Below are 19,707 nucleotides of genomic sequence, written 5' to 3'. Positions count from 1 at the left end.
CCCCCTTTTTTAGGAGGGGATTACCTCTTGCAGCGTAGTCATACGAAACTTTTGGGGCTTGACATACTTGTTGGCAGGCCGTAAGTCCAATACTGGGCGCATTGTCAAATCTTTTTTTGGCACAAGGAAGTACATTGAATAAATACCCTTGTTTACCTGGTGTCCCGGAACGAGTTCTATCGCGTCCTTTGCTAGCAGATTGGCGATCTCCTTGAGGAGAATTTTCTGATGTTCTAAAGAGTGTACTCTTTGTCGTGGAGGATGGTTCCGGGGACGCTGCAGTGTTCTATACAGTACCCTGAGGATACTGTTGACAGCACCCATCTGTCTGATGTGATCCCTTCCCAAGCCTGGGTGAAGTTGGAAATGCGTCCCCCTACTGGGGGTGCGTGAGAAGGGACCCTGAACTGAGCGTCACTGCTTTGGTGGAGGCGTGCCGCCTCCTTTACTGGGGCTGCCTCTGCCTTTACCACGTCCCCTCCTATTACCCCTGCCGTAACCCTGGGTAGACTGTTGGCTGTTGTTCCAGTGTGTACCCTGCCCCTGGGAATAGTTTGATCCTCTCTGGGAATTTTGGCCGCGTGGGCGACGAAAATTACTATTCCCTCTCTGGTTAGGGGGTTTATTGGTTAACTGGCCAAGGGACTTGAGTGTCTCGTATTTGTCCTTGGCATTCTTCAGCGCGTCCTCGACCGCCTTACATAACAACAGATCGGCTTCCACCGGTTTGTCCAACAATGATGCCTGGGTTTCTGCCTTAAAACCAGACTGCCGTAACCACGCATGTCTCTTGATAACAGTACCTTCTGCTATCAATCTGCCTGCGTTGTCTGCGGCATCAAAAGTTGCTTTTAAAATGCAACCAGACACGGCTCTACCCTCTGCGGAAATTCGTGCTAACTGGCCCTTTAAGGGTTCCGGTGCAGAGGCTATGAGTGCTGCGACACCTTCCCACTGATGGCAGTTGTAGCTGGCCAACAGGGTGGTGGAGTTTGCAATCCTTGCTTGATAGGCGGACGTTGAGGCTTCTTTCCTGCCGAAACCATATAGTTTTTTGCTCTCCTTGTCTGGAGGAGCTTCGGACGATGACAAGGGTGTTCCAGCCCTCTTACGAGTGTTAGTGACAACTAGGGAGTCAGGCTTCAGATGTCCTCTTATATAGAGAGGGTCAGACTGGGCTGCCCTGAAACGTTTTTCAACTCTGGGATTGACTGCTCTGGTGCGGTTCGGGTTCACCAGGGACGGGTCTATTCTTCGCTGAATAGACTTAAGGATAGGGATGGTCTTGGCAACAGGCCTCCTTTCTCCCACTAACTCCTCAGCGAAGTCCCTCTCTTCCTGGACACCGTGGGTGTCAATATGGAAATGTTCTGCTGCACGTGCGAGAACCTCGTTCAGGAGGGGTTGGTTATCGACAGGGGAGTCGGTAACCGGGGCTTCCTTCTCTACCGGGGAATCTACTCTGTAGGTTTCAGGGTCTTCCTCTTCCTCTTCTTGGTCCTCATCATCCCCATAGTAGCCCGTCCCGGTTTGCTCTTCTACCATGCCAAAATCTTGGTCCTCACCAAAGGAAGTCTCTCCTTGATACAGTGAGTATGGCCGTGAGTATGGTTGTGCCTTGAAGGGGTCTGTAGACCTCATCAGTGTCTCAAACCGGGGCTTCTTACTCGGGGGTATAGGATCATTAGAGCCTGAGGGTGTAGCCCCTTGTGGATCATATGAAAGGAAATGGTCTGGATTTTTATCGTAAAAGTCTGCCAAAGAAGACATCCTTGACATGACCCTATCTATGTCATCACTGCACCATTTTTTGGAACTGGGAATGACTCCCTCAGAAAGTTTTGGAGATTTATCTTGAGTAGATTTGCTGGTTTTTGAAATATCAGCAGACCTGGTCTTGTCTGCCTGTTTAGGAGGAGTGGAGTGTTTCACAGGTGTGGAAGAGTGCAGAGGCTGCTTCTTCTGCTGTTTTCCCCCCTCCCCGTGAGTGGAAAAGTGTTTTCCCTGTCCCTTTGTGGCTCCGGAGGTTTTCGACGCCTGGCGTCGAGGATCGGGGGTAGAGTCCCTGTCCTTTGAACGTGGGGCCGCAGTGATCTTGTCTGCGGGCACCGACTCCTAGAGTGCGGCCTGGGGGTGGAAGTCGTCTTTGTCTTCCGACGATCGAACTTCTGTTAGCCTAGGGAGCGAGGCACTCTTGGCAAGAGTGGATGATTGCCTGGAGTCATGCGGCGATCTCGATCTCGAACGCCCAGAGGACACCGATTCGGACCGTTCTGTTTGTGCCTCTTTCCGAGAACTCGACGTCGTCGAGTCTCGGTTGGACTTCGTGTGTTTAGTGTGTGTGGTGTGTGAAGCGCCTGTGTCGCCGGGGGTCTTCCCCATAGCCGCCCTGTCGGACGACCTTCCGAGGTCAGGGACCTGCGCTCGGCTGTCTTTCGACGCCGTAATGCCCTCGCCGTCCGAAAGCACAGCGTCGCTGCCATCGCTGAAGGAGCCCTCCGCTGCCACGGCCGCCTGCCTGGCGTGGTGGGCCCAACGCTTCGTCGAACGGTCCTTAAGTGTCTTAGGTTTAAACCTACTACACGCTCTGCAGTTCGCTTCGGGGTGGTCCCTCGGCAAGCAGAGATTGCACGTGGCGTGCCTGTCGACCCAATGGTATTTGCGATTGCACTTGGGGCAGAAATGAAAAGGGGTACCCTCCATACGCACCTTGAGGCAGCGGGCTGTTAAGTGTAGGAAATGTATAAGGTGTACCTATATACGAAGAGTGTAGAGTATGTCCAACTCCCCACTCTCCCTACTTGCAGGGCCGAGGCCAGAGGCCTTCCAAGGCCCGGGCCGAAGGCCAGAGGCCTTCCGAGGCCCAAATCTGTCGTGCAGCAGCCGACGGTCGATTTCTTCTCCAGCCGGCGTCGAGTGTCGAAGTTCGACGTTGGGATGGGGAAGGATGTAAATTAATCAATATTTTGGCAAAAGTATGGCTAAGGCCAGGGGACTCCGCAAAATGCTTCCAACCAGTATGGCGGAAAAAAACAATCTGAGGATCCTAGACGCGTGAGGGATCTTGGGTACAGTGGACGTCACACTAAGGATAGTATTACTGGCACGCCCTGTGTCGACGCCCATTTTCGAGTTTCGAAAAACAAACTGTAATCCTCCGCAGCTACCACTAGATGTTTGCCTATGCACAGCACAGCATGTGATCTAAGCAGATTCCACAAGCCTCAGAATATATATATATATATATATATATATATATATATATATATATATATATATATATATATATATATATGTAAAGTAACCCTGATAAGTCAATTGTAATATGATAACTATAATGCTATGTAAAGTAACCTTTGATAATTCTATTGTAATTTAATATCTACAATGATATGTAAATAATCTCAAATATGTTGAAAGAATGTTCTATTTTGTAACCCCTGTAACTTGTCTAATCTGTTATGCAACCTCTAATGCACCCAGATACCCTAGGGTTCGGTGCGCTATATAAATAAATAAACAAACAAACAAACATGGTATGCTCCTCATCCGACAACTCACCAGCAATAAAGGCACATCTTGGAGTTGTCTTCTGGCTGGTAATGATGGCTTGACCACTCAAAGGTATTTGTCTGGCCAGTGATGAAGGTCTCTATACATTTCTCTTCCTGGACCCTTCTGGAGCTGACTGAAGGTCATTTTCTCCTACTCCAACCGCCTTGATAAAGCCTCTGTGTTGGGTATTTTGCTCCAGGTCGGTTTTGAAAGATCCAATGAAGGATCAATCTTCTTCCTTGGAGAATTAAATAGCCAGCCTAACCATCGTAAGGAACTCATGGTGGCAACAGACCAAAGTGATCACATTTCAATTGTAAAAATGGTTGAGGAAAATGACTAATCTAAACATAAATCTAAGATGGGAGCAAACTACGACCATCAAATAATAATACGGCAGTCCTAGTGGCGTCTTGTCAAATAAAAAAGGGCCTTTACTAAAAGAATCTATTGCCAATCCTTACCGCTAAATTACACAATAATGTGGGATAATGTTCACCAGAAAAGAAAGAAGTGTTCACCAAATGATAAGTCAGGATGGTAGAGCTGGGGGTCACCCTTCCCCACGTTTTTAGCACGGGACAAGGCAGGACTTCTGAGCACCATACACAACTGGGCTTCTCCAGCACAAGGTTACAGTTCTTTTCAGCGATAGCAGGACCTTGGGTGGCCAAGTCTCTTTCCCACAAAGTCTCTTGCCTCTGTGGGCTTGATGTGTCAACAATAACAAAACAAAACAAAAGTTCCTTTCTGTAATCTTTTACATTGGGCGACAACTCTTCATGCCTGGATCCCCCTCAAACAGCCTCCGATCATTCTTGAACGTTAGCCTCTTTCGTCAGGTTCACTACAGCCTTTTACTCAAAATATTTTCACCTGTAGCTTTCATGAGTCTCATTGTCTTTTAAAACAACCGTTCACTGTGGACATCCCTTCACTCTTGTCAACATAATGTTCATGGGGTTATTATGCTTCACCCCATCTTGCAGACACCTTTCAGCTGGGTTCACACTTGCCAGATCCATGTTTCACTTTTCTTTATCACAAACACGGGATTCACTTCCCATAGCTTTTCCCTGGGCATCCCTCTGTCTGGTTCACATAGCCATTGTAACAGAGTTCATGATTCTAGCATCTCATCAGAAAAGCGGGGTCCCCTTCCCCTAGCTTTCTTTCGACATCCATCCGTCGGGTTCACACTTGCCTTAGTTCGCAATTTCACAGTCTCATCAGAAAGCGGGGGTTTCATTCCCCTAGCTTTCTCTTGGCAACGGGTGAAAGACTTTCGAGTGTACAAGGGGTTTTACTCAACCCTTGTATGACTGCTTTGACCTGTTACCTCGGGCTCTCATAGGACCTCCTGGTATCTATAGTTTCAACAAAAGGGGACCAGCCAGAGTCTTTTGAATGAGCACCCACGTGGCACCGGGTCACTCTGCAGCTGGTCTTTCCCTGGGCTTTAAAAGTTCAGTAACACACAAGTTCTTTGTTGTTAAATTCTTTCATATCGTGTTGCCGTTTGCAAACTTCGCTCAACACAGTTTGGTTTATTATCGGTTTTCCCTCTGACTCACTGGCTGTAATGAACCACTTGGCATTTCTTGTCTCTGGAGTCAAGGACATTGCCATGGTACCAAGCGGCTCTCCCCGCCTTGGCTATCTGTGTGGGAGGGCCCCGTGCACCGTTGGCATCTGTTACAGCACACGCTAGCTGTAATTCCCGATTTTATGATTTCTTTCACGGAGGCTTCGCAGGTCATGGTCGAAAAGGGCAAGGGCACTTCCCTCCTTGTTGTCCTTCCGGTTCTTGCCACCTTTCTCCTCCTATTGAACTGCCGTCCTGGAATAGCTCCTTCCTCATGCGGTTTGCCTTGCTCAATGTGTGCTCTCATGCTCGGCCTATTATCCCTGTGGGGAAGGGAAAGGGCAGTCAGGTGTGTGTAGTTATTGTCAATTGCCTGACTCTGCCTGACCCTTCTGTTGGGACATGTCAGGTAAACGGTTCTGGTGTTAGTCCATTGTCTTTCACGGTGTAAACAAGTGTTTGTGTTGGAAAGAAGGGGGTAAGAGCTTCTAAATATCCTACGTAGTACAATGGGAAAAAGGTTTATAAGGAAGGGGGTACCGTGTTTCACCCGTCTGCGTCACTCTTCCACTGCCAAGGACCCCCATCCAGGTGATCCTCCCGCACTGGTCCACCCCCAGGAACTGGATCCAATAGTGATGGCCGTGTTCTGGCCACCTGGATGACAGATTCGAGGGGACTAGTAAGTGAGACACCTTCAGGTTTCTCACACATCCCCTCGTTTTGAGCCAGACACCGGACTATGGGGAGAGATAAATTTATGGGATACTTGGAATGGTCCCTGTACCCTTCTTCCCTATTCCTTTGGGAAAACATTAGCTGCCCTGATCCAGAATGCCAGTGTATGCACATGAAAGGTATGGATGGACCTTTTTGAGGTCAAGGTCTTTGATCCTACCAAGTCACCATATTTAATTGTTGAGAGATCAAAAGAAAATTCAGGGCTTGGAAAGTTAAGCAAATATGAATTTAATTAATAACACAAATATGTGAAGGGTGTGGGAGAAGGCTGTAAAAGAGAATGTGACAAAGCTAAAGAAATCAAAATAGAGCACATCCAGCTGCCGGTCCGTCCATCACTTCCATTAGGCTCTATCTCATGGAGGTCAAAGTAATAAAGTGTTTCACAGTCCGTGGGGTTTCAAGTGCCCCCTGCACTTCTTTATCTTGGCTGAGTAGTTGTTCTGTTGTTAGCTGGGTTAAGGTGTAGATCTTGTAACAGGTCACGTCACACAAAACAAACCTATGTGAACAGTGTTGCACTCCCTCTGAAAAATAATCTCAAAGGTAATTCAAACTATATTTCTGATAATCAGTACTTCAAATAAAAAAGTATCCCAATTCAAATAATAGAAAAACATTATAATATGTAATAAATTATAGTAAATATACAACACATATTAATTAAAGGCATTAATATACAATCACTAAATAAACTGTCTTTCAAATAACAAAATGACTTTCATATAGCTCATCAAAACTGAAATATAAACATTTCTTCTTGTAGAGAAGTTCACAAATGTAAATAGATGTCCTTCCCAATGCCAAATAGCTTCTATTAGTTAAACGTGATGTGTTTCTGGTATTCAATCATCCTTCTTCAGGAGTAACAGGCCTCAGGCTTCTCTGAGTTTCTAAGAAACCAAAGGTACATGTCTTTCAATTTTGAGTAATATACCTTGTCATTCCTACTATCTATAAACTCCATAGATCACAACCCTAACCTTATCCGTAAAAGAGAACTCTTCCAGATAACACCAATTCATGAGATCAATAATAAAGGTATCTGCTCCAACTAAAGTTAATTGAGGTTTTTGCTTATACGGTACACTGCCAAAACTGTTAGATCATGGTGTCATTGAGTCCCAGATTTTACAATCCATAATGAACAAATAACACGACTGTCAATCTATTTTCCAGTAAAAAATGTACTTAGTTAAATACCATAAGCAGAAGTCAATCTTGCCTGAGTGCATTGAATGGGTTATTTATATTTTGAAATGAGAACCCGTTGCTCTCAAATAAAACTCTATCCAAACATCCTGAGACCAAAATTCAATTTAATGGAAACTCATGCTTACCAAGCTGATATTGTGGTTCCCCTCCCGGGCAAATCGATTGCTGAACTGCTAAACCGTTGTTACAGCAGTGTTCACCATATATGGGAGTATAGGTTTCTCCTTACAAAATGCAGGTATGATTTACTTCTAGTTTGGTATTTAACCAAGTTAATGTTAATGGGAAATGGAGTGACAGTAATGACAAACATTATTTGTTTGGGATAGATCGTACAACATGGCACTCAATGAGACCTGGGTCTAATGGTCTGGAAAGTATATTGGAATTGTGATACTTTTTGATTTGAAGTACTGGTTATCAGAAATCTATTTTGAATTGCCTTTGAGTTTAATTCTCAGAGAGCGTGCACCACTGTTCATATGGTTTTGTTGTTGTGTGTGTCACTTGTTACTAGATATTGCATTTAGGCTACAGCTAAAGGCTCGAAAGTGATCATATCCATATTTGTGCAGGCTTATTAATCAACATTTTAAATTGCATTGGAGTTTTAAGTGCGTCCCCGTAATTATATTGCATGGGTTCTGGGTCTGTGGTCGGGGCAGGAGTGGGCTCGGGTTTAGAGGAAGATTCTATAGAGGTCTTTTGGTAAGGCATTTTTGTTTTCTTCTTTTCCGCCTTCCTTTCCTGGATACGAAAGTCTATTTGTAAAGAGAGGTCCATAAGAGCCTGGAAGGAACCTGGCGAGCTACCCTGGCTAGCTCGTCTTTTATCTCTTCTGTCAGTCCTCTCTGAAATAGGGTAAAGCAGGCCTCCGAGGACCAATCTGCTTCCTTGGCCAGTTGCTTAAAGTGTGTTACATAGGTAAGCATATCCTGGGACCCTTGTTGGAAATCCAATAGACGTTCTTGGGCACAGTAAACCTGTTCTGGGCGGTCAAACATGGTCTTTAGAGCCCGTACAAACCCATCATAATCATCCAGGAGGGCATCTCCAGAATTAACTAAGGGCGTAGCCCATGTTAATGCATTCCCGGAGAGATGCGAAATCATAAAGCCCACCTTCGCCCTGGGGGTGGAAAAGTAGTAGGGCTTAAAGGTAAAGTGCACTAAACACGAATCAAGGAAGCCACGAAGGTTCTTTGATGAGCCATCATATTTATCCACTACTCCGCCCAGCAATACACTTTCCTTGGTCGCGGAATCACGTGACGGGACTAGTTGTTTTAATGCGGCATTCTCGGCTTTGGAATTCTGAACTTCTGTTGTTAACTCTTGCATGCCGCGCATGAGGTCTTGAACTGCAGCCTCCATGTCCGTATCTGTATCAGTTTGTTGGCGTCTCAATCTGTCACAGGTTTCCCCCCTTCTCACCTGTCTATGTTGTTTGTTGGAGTTCTTCGATGGAGTCTTCTTTCGCACAGTTCGGGTCTTGTATAACCCTGTGCGTAGGTCCTCGGATTCCAGCGTGTGTTCAGCATCCCGTCTCCTGGGAACGTTCAGATGTCCGGGAAAAGTCCAGGAAGCTGCAAAGAGTGCACTCGGGGAACTAGTGCATGGAGATCCGAGATGCAATAGAGGACAAAAAAGAGGAGGAATGAAGGAGGAGGAATTTAGGGGGGCCAGGAACCAGGAATCAAAGGATAAGCAAAAGCGAACTACGGCAGCGCACGTCTAACCATGGCAAGCGGTAGCATTGAGACGTGCAGGGCCGCGGGGGCGTGTCCACTTTATAGAACGTAGTGCGTACGGCGCGGAAACTGGTAAACAGCATTCCGCATTCGGCGGCCATGTTGGGAGTACTGCTGAGTGCAAGCCCCTATGGGTAAGGGACCAGGAAGTGCAGAAAGGACACGTCTGATGGTTCATGACACCGTTTGAGGGGCACCCACCAGCAGCCGCGTGCAGGCTCATCTCTTCAGCACCTTCTCAAGGCATCCAGCCCCGACGTAGCACCTGCTTTCGCCTCTGTCTCTGCCGGCAGCATCCCCCTGCGAGCGTATGACGGTGCAGACCCCGCGGGCAGGAGACTGAGCCCGTGGGAAGACATCAGCGACCATCATCGCCTGGATCCTTGGAGCCCCTTGACCCTCACTCAGGTGCGTGCCCCAGAAAAATACAAGCAAGGGGCCCTCAGAGGAGGCTACCCGCCTGGAGGACTGGCCCTCCCTGAGAGGCGGACCCTGATCCCCTGGGAGGGGGCACTTGTTCCATGGGCGGCCTCGCTCACCCGCCGAGATCCGCTCCTGGCCTTCCAAGCCCCGGACTAGCCTGGCCCTGCCTGGGCACCTTCGCTGGGGGACCTGAGGCCTTTGGAGCTGGTCCGGCCCCCTCCTCCATCTTCTACAGCTCTCCCTCTCCAGGGGCGCCCCGGCCCATGCTGCTTCATGGCCCCCATATAACGGTGGGTGCCACCAGCACACAAGATCCCCCCACTCTAACTGGGGGTGCCCGAGGGGGGCAGCAACACCCCCTACGTCCAGCGCAGAACTGCCAGGCCCAAAAAAGCCACATCTCCTGACCTGATTGAAGCTTCGGCCGGCTCTTTGCGGCCACTCAACTCAAGCCAAACATCAAGGGCCCTTAGCAGCCCCCCTGCTCCTTTTGCGCTGCAGTCCACTCTTCCTGGGACGCTCTGGCCCATTCTGCTCCCCCCCCGCTTTGTCACCGTGTGGCGGTGGGGGTCGACACACCGCAGCGGGGTTTGCAATTTATGAAACTGGTGAGATCGCCAATCAGCAGTGGCGGATTCGCATTCCCCAACTCAACTCCCCCCATTTGCTCCTCGGAGGGCCCTCGAGCCCATATCTTGAACCAGATTTGCAAGAATGTCGAAACAATCAAAGGCAGGCAAGAACTCGGACATTGCTTCCATGTTGTCTACGACAGACAAAGGAAAGAAGCCAGATCCCCTGAAATCCACCCCCTCCCCCCAAAATCCCAAGAAGATCGGGGGTCCCTAGCCACCAAAGAGGACATGGCTAACATTAAATCCGAGTCCAGATCCCGCATGACAGAGCTTACCAACAAACTAGAACGGACGGATCAAAGAGTGAACGAGATGGAACAAAGACTGGGGGAGATCGACGACCGCTCCCAGGATCAGGCGGCCACGCTGGGGGTAATCCAAAGCTCCATAAGATCCCTACAGGACAAATGTGAAATCCTCGAGTTCAAGCAGGAGGACTTGGAGAACAGGGCCCGGCGAAACAACCTCCGCATCCGGGGGGTTCCATTAGCGATACCAGACAATGGCCGAATATGTAGGAGACTTCTTCCAATCGCTACTTCCACACCTGCATAAAGCACAGCTCCTTTTGGACCACACCCACAGATTGCGCCCACGACGGGGGTGGACTCTGACCTCCCCCCAAATGTAATAACAAGGGTCCACTTCTTCACCACAAAGGATGCAATATCGGCTATTAGTCGCACCCGGGACGAAATCTTTTTTCAGGGATTACCTGTCCAAATATACCAAGACCTCTCTCTGCTCACCCTCCACAAGAGGAAGGCCCTCTGCCCATTGGCGCTCTTCCTGCAAGAGAAACAGATTCGGTACAGGTGGCTGTTCCCAACCGCTCTACAATTCCCATACAACGGTAGACTACATAGAATCTCCCACCTCGAAGATGCCAGCAAGATAATGAGACCCTCCGGACCGACGGAAGACTCTCCCCCAAGATTGGAGGACCCTATGGGCCAGGAGGCGGTGGCCCTCCCAAAGGCCAGACGTTCCTCATGGTCCAAGGTCCCGCGAAACAACCGGAGGAAATAAAACACAACAAAACGCCTCCAAACTCTCGAAATGCAATTTCAGAGATGCCTCGCCGTCCTTAATCGAGCTACAAATGATCTCATGCGACGCAGCGGGCCCCACTCACGGCCCATGCCCAGTTCCAGGGTACATTCCATCCTCGGGTCCTTGGAACCCCACTACTTCTGTACTTTCATAATTGGCCCTGTTGGCCAGGGGGGTGGCCGTATTCACACAATTGGCCCCTCCACCAGTTACAATGAAACCTCCCCACGTGTTAAAACCCCCAAGTGCAAGGTGACCTAGGACTAACATTCCCCCGAGATGCTGGCTGATCAACACCTCGCCGACCCTACCCCCGACCCGACCTCAACAGGAGGGGCGAATCTAACATTGGGACATCAGACCCTAAAGTATCTCACCCTGAATGTCAACAGGCTGAGCTATCCTGCTAAACGGAAATCTTGAAAAAACTCCAGGAAGAAGACGCAGCAGTAGCCCTTATACAGGAGACCCATCTGCTATCGGAAGACTGGGGACGATTCCGCTCCAGGCTCTTCCCACTTCAATTCTTTGCCTCAGGAAGCTCCAAGAAAAGCGGCACAGCAATTCTTTTCAGGAAGGGCCTGAACCCTCAAGTTTTGGACACCAAATCATGCCCGGAAGGCTGATTCATTGCTGTCAAGTGCCAATTGCTGGGAGATATCTACTCCTTTGTTTCAATATACACCCCTAACACCGGACAATCAGCTTTTTACGACTCAGTGGGCGCTACCATATCCTGCTTTATAGAAGGCCAAGTTATAATCGGGGGAGACTTTAATGGAGTGCCGGACCCCACGGGGGATAGATCCCATCCCCCCTACGCCCAGAGACTTTACTCAAGCACTCAGCTCCTGCGCCTATTTAGGTCACTCGAAGTGGTAGATTCTTGGCGGGTCCTCCACCCTTCTGAAAAAGACTACTCCTTCTACTCCTAGGTCCATCAAACCTTCTCGAGGATAGACATCCTCGTAACCTCTGCCCAGGTGCTTACCTACACCGAAGAGGTATCCATCGGTCCCCGGATCATGTCTGACCATGCCCCCGTAACCATGGAAATCCGAGCACACATTCCAAAGCCTAACTCTTCCCCCAGATGGTCATTGTATGACCCTATGCTTAATGAAATGCCGCTCAGGGACACGATCGCGAAAGCGATCAAAAACTTTCTTGAGGAAAACCCAGTGGAAGACACCTCCCCCGCAAACACCTGGGACGCCCTTAAGGCGGTGATCAGAGGTGGGCTAATCGCACAAGGGGTGGCGTTTCATCTCAACAGACGCCAGGTCTGCCTGGCTCTAGAGGAAGACCTTAAAACGGCGGAAGAGACTCATAAAGTAAAAGGGTGGTCCCCCAGGACACAACAAGCTATCTGCATCGCTAGGAAGAAACTAGAGGCCCACTACGCCGAACATACTGCCCACCTCATGGCTAAAGCTAAGCAATTCTACTACGCTAAGAACAATAAAGCTAACAAGCTGTTGGTTTCTAAACTAGCTAAAGCGAAGCGTAGCAATACCATTGTTGGCCTCCGAGATTCACAGGGGATAATGCAATATGCAGAACCACATAAACTGCAAGTGGCAACTGAACATCTCTCCCAGGTGATGTCGCCCCCCCCCCCCCGGAACCAGAATGACCAAAGGAAATATCTACAAGAGGCGTCCCTCCCCCAACTCCAGGACTCGCCGAAAGAAAGCCTGGCGGCCCAGATCACAGACGAAGAGGTGGAAGAAGCTATTAAGTCTCTTAAACCCCAAGGCCAGGCCCCGATGGCTTTTCCGCGAGATTCTACAAAATTTTCAAACCCCAGCTAATCTCCTCCTTGACGGCACTTTTCAACTCTTTCAGAAAGACGGGAATGGTAACCTCTTCGATGCATCAATCTACCACGGTCTTCCTTCCCAAGCCAGGGAAAGACCCGAGAGACCCGGCTTCCTATAGGCCGATAGCCCTCCTGAATATCAATGCCAACCTATACTAGAAGTTCTTGGCTAACCGCCTGGCCCGCGTGCTGCCCGATCTAATCCCTTCTGACCAAACAGGTTTCATTCTAAACAGATCTGCAGGCGACAACATTCGCAGAACTCTGAACCTGGTCGACTCAGCTATGCACAACTCCCAAGGGCTGGCGCTAATGGCTCTTGATGCCACCAAAGCCTTTGACAAGGTGGACTGGTCTTTCATGCAGCTTACATTGGAAGCCTTCGGATTTGGCCCGACATTCCGGACAATGGTCCTGGCTAATTACAAAGCACCAAAGACTCGCCTTAGAATTAACGGTGCATTCTCCACCCCAATCCCCCTGACTTGTGGAACTAGACAAGGCTGCCCTCTATCGCCACTGCTGTTCGTGCTCACTATGGAACCATTTGCCCAAAGGATTAGACAGAATATCCACATCAAGGGCCTTCACTCCAATCTCTCACAGCATAAGATCGCCCTCTACGCAGATGATGTCCTGCTCACGATCACAGAACCCCGCCCCTCACTACAACATGCTCTGACCGAAATAGCTAGCTACGGCAAGGTCACGGGCTTCGCCATTAACTTCCCCAAATCGGCGGCCCTGAGCATTGTCTTACCCCGGAGGAGCGAGAGCTCTTGACCCCAATGTGCCCAATCGTATGAAAAAGGAAATCCATCCCCTATCTAGGGGTCCAGATCCCGGCAAACCCGAGGGACACATTTCAAGCCAATTTCCCCAAGCTCTTTAAAGAACTCGAGGATGATTTGAAACGCTGGGCATCCCAGGAAATCTCCCTGATGGGCCGCATAACGGCTTGTAAAATGAACCTTTTGCTAAGGTTCCTCTATGCCTGCTCATCCCTCCCGGTGGCAATCCCGACATCGGACCTCAATAAGCTGCAGAATGGGATGCTCCGGTTCATTTGGAAAGGCAAAAAAGCCAGAATCCCCTGGAAGACACTAATGGGATATGCAAGACTTGGGTGTCTGGGGGTACCCGACCTACAGGCCTATAGGGCAGCGGCACAACTAGCTCACATCTGCGCCTGGCATATAGCCACGGACCGCCCAAGGTGGGTAGAACTTGAACAAGCCCGGCTCTCGCTCCCCCTTAGATTTCTTCCACATATCCCGTCTACCCTTAGAGAACGCAGAGAGGGCCTCCTGCTGGCAACCAAACACACATTGGCATCCTGGGATTGGGCGTTAAAACGTAAAGGGATCCCGAGTGGACTGAGCCCCACTCTCCCCAGTCTTCCACAACCCGACTTTCTCTCCCGCGACGCACCCGCAAAACTTCCAGCAGTGGATTGAGGGAGGCCTTGAAACTCTGGACCAACTATACGAAGGTGCCCTCCTCTGCACATTCGAGCAATGTAAGGAGCGATTCCATCTCCTAGAGAGGGACAGATTTACATATTTCCAATTACGCCACTGGTGCTCACACCTGCAGACCCGCCAAGCAGCCACACGCCCCCTTACGGCCCTTGAACTAATCCTCAAGGACCTCCCAGCCCAGGCAGAATATCGACCCTATACAGACGGTTCTCGGAGGACTTCATAGCTACAAAAATCCGGGCCATGGCTCAATGGGAGGCGTACTTGGGACACCCACTTGAGGACCAGGCCTCGGTGGATATCTGGACACGAACCCATGCAGCATCTACCTGCGTCACTAATAGAGAGTGTGCGTACAAAATTCTTCTGCAATGGTACTACTCCCCTCTCAGGCTCCATCACATGAGCCACTCTTTAGACCCTCTCTGCTGGAGGGGATGTGGCTGGCCGGGCTCTTTCTTCCACATGTGGTGGGCATGTTCGAAGGCCCAACAGTTCTGGAAGCTATGCCTAAGGACTATAGAACAGATCACTCAGACCCCTCTCCCTCTGGACCCTGGTCCCATCCTTCTAGGGTCCCCGATCTCGGGGACATACCCGCGCTCAAGAAACAAGGCTAAACTGCTAACCCAATGCCTCCTGACGAGAAAAATAGTGATTGCCCGCTCCTGGAAAGCCCCCGAGGGTCCCTCAATGATCCAATGGTGGGGGAATCTATGGGACATTCTAATTGCCTAAAAGGTGACAGCGGCAAGAGCCGGATTCCTCCAGCGCTTCCAAAACGTTTGGGCCCCCATCCTGGAGTATAACCAGAGATTCCCTGCTTTGACATTTAAGCCCACGAGTGCCCGGCGGGTCCTGGGGGACCATAACGCCACCTGAAAGGAAGGACACAAAATGAAACAGACAGATCGGAATTCAAGCTCAGGGGAAACTTAACGATACTATGGGTAGGGGAGGGCAGCGGGAGAAACGACATTGAGGGGAATGAATATGAGCCATGTTAGTTGGTATACTGTTTGTAAACTTGTTACCTTGCCTTGGTCTTTAAAATAAACAGATTTAAAAAAAGAATGTGTGTTTCAAAGCACCCACAGGGCAAAGGGGAGGGAACATGGGAGCAAAAGCATACAACAAACTGATGAGCAATAAAGGGGTGGTCCTACTAGGCCTTGTGAGCATTCAAACGTGCAAGTGCAGGGCAAGAGAACAGGGACAGGAAAGGGGGGGGTAGTGCTGGGAGGTCCACAGAGGGAAGTGCCAGGGGGTCAGAGATCGCTTGTTACAGAGTGATCACCTGCCAATAATAAGTGCAGGCCTGTGTGAACACAAGCCAGTGGGTGATCGAAAGCAAGTGCTGGGGTGGGTTGAAAGCTGAGGGCGATTGGGAGGAAGGCCGGTACCCAGAGGGTACATAAGTACCTAGGCCACCAATCTCAGTGACTGTGGGGTATTAGCACAGGAGTGAGAGGGGGAAGGAAGAGGTGAAGAGGAAAGTCTTGAGGAGCTTCTGAGGAGATCCGGCTCAAGACATAGAGGAATGGGGAGGCTGTTCCAGAGGAGGGAGCCAGCCAAGGAGAGAGATCTGCCCTCCGCCCCCTGCTCGCTGCTTAGAGAAGCATCTGACACACAGAGAGTTGGAGCAGGAGGAGCGTAAGGGTCTGGAAAAAAAGTAAAGGGATTGTAGGGCTGGAGAGATACAGCCCCTGGCTTTGAGGCCAAGGATAAGTCTTGCAGCACTATTCTGGACAAGCTGGAGGGGTGGAGAGAGGAGGAGTGTAGATTAAGGAAGAGGCCTTTGCAATAGCCCAGTCTAGAGAGTACCAAAGCTCTAGATGCATTGAGCTTCTGGGGAAAGGTGACAAAAGAAAAGATACCTCTGAGGAGGTGGAGTTGAAAGTGGGCCTTCTTGGCAAGCCCCAAGATGTGACGGAGGAATGAGAGAGAGGAGTCCAAGGTTTCTGGCTTCAGATACAGGAGGGGGGACAGAGCCCAAAGAGGGTGGCCAGAGTGAAGGGAGGAAAGAGGGAGGAGGGGATCCAAATAGGAAGGATCTCAGTCTTGCTGGCATTGAGACAAAGATCATTGGAGGCACACCTGGACTGGATGGCAGATAGGCAGTCAGGAATGATAGAGGAAGTGGGGAGAGCATCAGAGGGATGTTTGAAGAGGAGTTGGGTGTCATCTGCATAACACTGGAAGTGAGGGGAGAACGTGGAGATAAGGTGTGCGAGCGGAGCGAGATAGAGGCTAAAGAGCCAGGGTGAACGGTTGGCGTCCTGGGGGATGCCACAGGTGGCGATGGAGGTAGGAGAGGAGAAAGAGCCCAGGATGACCTTGGAGGGACGGTCAGTGAGGAAGGAGGTAAGCCCAGTCCATTGCCCGTTTTGTAATACCAAGGGTATCATGGAGCCGTTTTATGAGGATGGAGTGGTTGCCCATATCAAATGTAGAGGAAAGGTCGAGTAAAATGACGACAGCGGGAGAGTTAGTGACAAGAGACGCGAGCAGTTCTTCACAGGTGTTCAAAAGTGCAGTTTCTGTGCCTCATTACTGAATTGGTTGCCACCGGTTTTCCTTCCAGCAGTTGTCCCTCACCATTCCAGAACACCCTCACACCTGCAAGCGTACTTCTCCCAAGCTGCTCACGGAAGTTGATGACTGTCCTTTGTTCTTTCATGAATCAAACCAGTGTTGCTTATTTGTTGGTTCAGGTTTGCGGGAACCATCTGCTCACATTCCCCCGGTGGGTCCCGCTGTCCTTACATGTGTCTCGTTGATGATATGATGCATATGATGAATAGGTTCTGACAGCTAACCCTCAGTATAGATTTGATGAGAGAAAAGGACATTTTCTGATATTGACCCCTGCCAGTCCCACTAGAGTCTTGTGGGAGATAGTTCCCTCAAGACCAAAGCGGTCCCATAATTTGTCCATATACAGTTATGAAGAGTGTAGGGTACAGTTATTGTGATGGGATGAACTATAAATACATGGCATAGAGACTCTAGTAAAAAATGATACAACTCCTGTACAAGGGAGGTTATGGGTTTCAGGGCTGTCTCTCATGGTAAGTGGGTTACAAAGGTGCTTTTCCTGCTCCCTCCGCCCTGGCAAGTTATGTATTTCTTTTAACGCTGACAGGTGATTTCTTTCAGCCAGGGCCTTGGATCCCTGAACCTGATACGAGTCCTTGCAACCGCAGGATCCTCTTACTCACAGGGTTCTGTCCCCTTCTGTATTAGAATCCCTTGGATTTGATGAGAGGGTAGTTCCCCTAAGGCTGGTGATGGGCTGGGGGGCTTGTGGGATCCTCTGAATATCCCCTTCCAGCCTTCATCATGGAAAGGGTGGCGGCAACTGGATCCATTGTTAATCCAGCACCACCATTCAGGATGAAACATTGGAGCTTCTCACAATGATTTAAAAAAAAAAGAAATGTAAATAAACTTTCTTATAATTGTCTTTTAAACGTGTGTTTCACAAAACCTTTGGCCTGCTTACCTATAACCTATCTGAACTTCAAAGTCATCTCAAATGGGGAGTATGCCCCCACCTGTGCCTCCTTACACTCATCAAAACCCTACCCAACAATAAATGTACCTACCTGTCTCACTGTGTTTCTCCTTCATCCAACCTCTGGAAGGTTATATTAAAATTAAACGAGTTTGCATTTTCAAATTGGATCATTTTTGCTTTCCATATTTTGTATTAGACATTTTGATAATTCAATCTTAAATCAATCATACTCATTTCATATTTTGAGTAGTTAGAGTATACATCAAAGGTGGGTATTGACAACTGGTGAGCAAGCAGACATGACATCTTTACACATCAAGAGAAGTCTGGCTGGGTGGATCACTGGTTGTGTATGAACTTGCAAGCTGGTGACAGCTATGAAGAACATAGGCCAACACATGGGCTCTCTGTTCAATGTGTACATATATTTGAATATCAACATAGTGAAACAAAAGAGATGTTAACTGGTGTTGAAAAAAATGACAAGACCGCTAGGGGCACAGACCAAGATGGCCGCCTGAGGTTGGAGGTCTTCACCCCGTCGGACATGAACAAAGAAATAAAGCAATAAAACCCCTGCAATTATGCCTGCAAGGTGCAGCGCCGTGACAAGGAAGGTGCTGGGCAACGGAGAGAACCAAGAGACACGAGCTGTGCTCGCAGCATGGGGACAAGCGCACCACAGCCTGACGAGCAGAGGCACAGGTAAAAGAGCAATGTGGCAACAGGCCCCCAGGAGCAGGAAGAAGCCTGTTGGAGGCAGCGACTACCCAGAGGTAGAAAAGGCCCTATGAACGGCACCCCGACACAACAGAACGGCCAGACACACATACTGAGGAGTGACTTTGGGGTGCAGCGAAGTGGTGGCATCCAGCAACACCACAAGGCAGCATAGTGGGCCCGCCCGGAGGAAACCAGCACCTCGTGGAGAGCTGCAGAGTGCACAGAGAGCTGGCATCATGGAGAGGAGGGGTGACCCAGAGGATCAAGGACCGGCATTGATAAGGTGTGGAGGCGAGCACCCGACCTCACCCTCCTCCCCCTGTTGAACCACCCTGAGTACTGAAGAGCGGAAAGAGGAAGCTCTTGAGCACATAATTGAGGGGCCAGGAACGGGACACCCCACATTCAAAACATAAACTAGGAGGGACTGCACGGGAATAAGGATGTGCTGGGGGAAGAGCGGAGAGAGATATGCCCAGGGTGGTGCTTCTGGGGGTTATCACAGACTGAACCATTTTGAAAACAGAACCAGCCCGGGATTCTGAGGTGAGCCATTGGCACAGACTGGGAGCCAGAGATCAGGGACACGCTGTAGCCCAGAATGACTTGACAGGAGATGCCACGTGGAGAGAGAGGCACGGAAGCCCCCTGAGTGACACTAGGAGGGTGGCAACAGCTGGAGGCACCTCGTGAAAGGCGCACTCACCCACTTAGGAGAGGAACCCAGAGAGGATAATACAGACCCTAGAGCTGCAGACCTGCAGGCACAAAAAGACAGTCAGGAAAGTCAGTGGAGGCAGGAGGTATGGAGACCCTGAAACAAGATGTACAGACCACCTTCTGGAACTCAAAGCATTCAGGACAGAGGTTCAGATCTCCCTTGGGGCCATTGTATACAGGGTCTCAAAGGTGAAGACCGGGTGGAGACCCTTGAGCATAACTAAAAGTCTGCTGACATTTCTGACGTGGGGCTGGAAGTGAGGGTCAAAGAGCCGGAACGCAGGGAGAGAGAGGTGAGGGCAAAGCTCGGCGATGTGGAAAACAGGGAAAGACAAAACAATCTGCAGATATGGGGCTACCTAGTACAGAAACTGAATCATCAAGAGACCTGGAACTTTTTTTGTTTATTTTTTTATTGTTTTGGCTGCAAATTGCAACCTTTCAATTTAAAACAATTACACCAATACAAAAATATAGAAAAAAA

This window comes from Ambystoma mexicanum, chromosome 6p (genome assembly GCF_040938575.1).
Source record: "Ambystoma mexicanum isolate Mex_15411 chromosome 6p, UKY_AmexF1_1, whole genome shotgun sequence".
In the NCBI taxonomy this organism is placed as follows: domain Eukaryota; kingdom Metazoa; phylum Chordata; class Amphibia; order Caudata; family Ambystomatidae; genus Ambystoma; species Ambystoma mexicanum.
The sequence above is the reverse complement of the archived record's forward strand: the minus strand, read 5'-3'. Positions refer to the sequence as shown.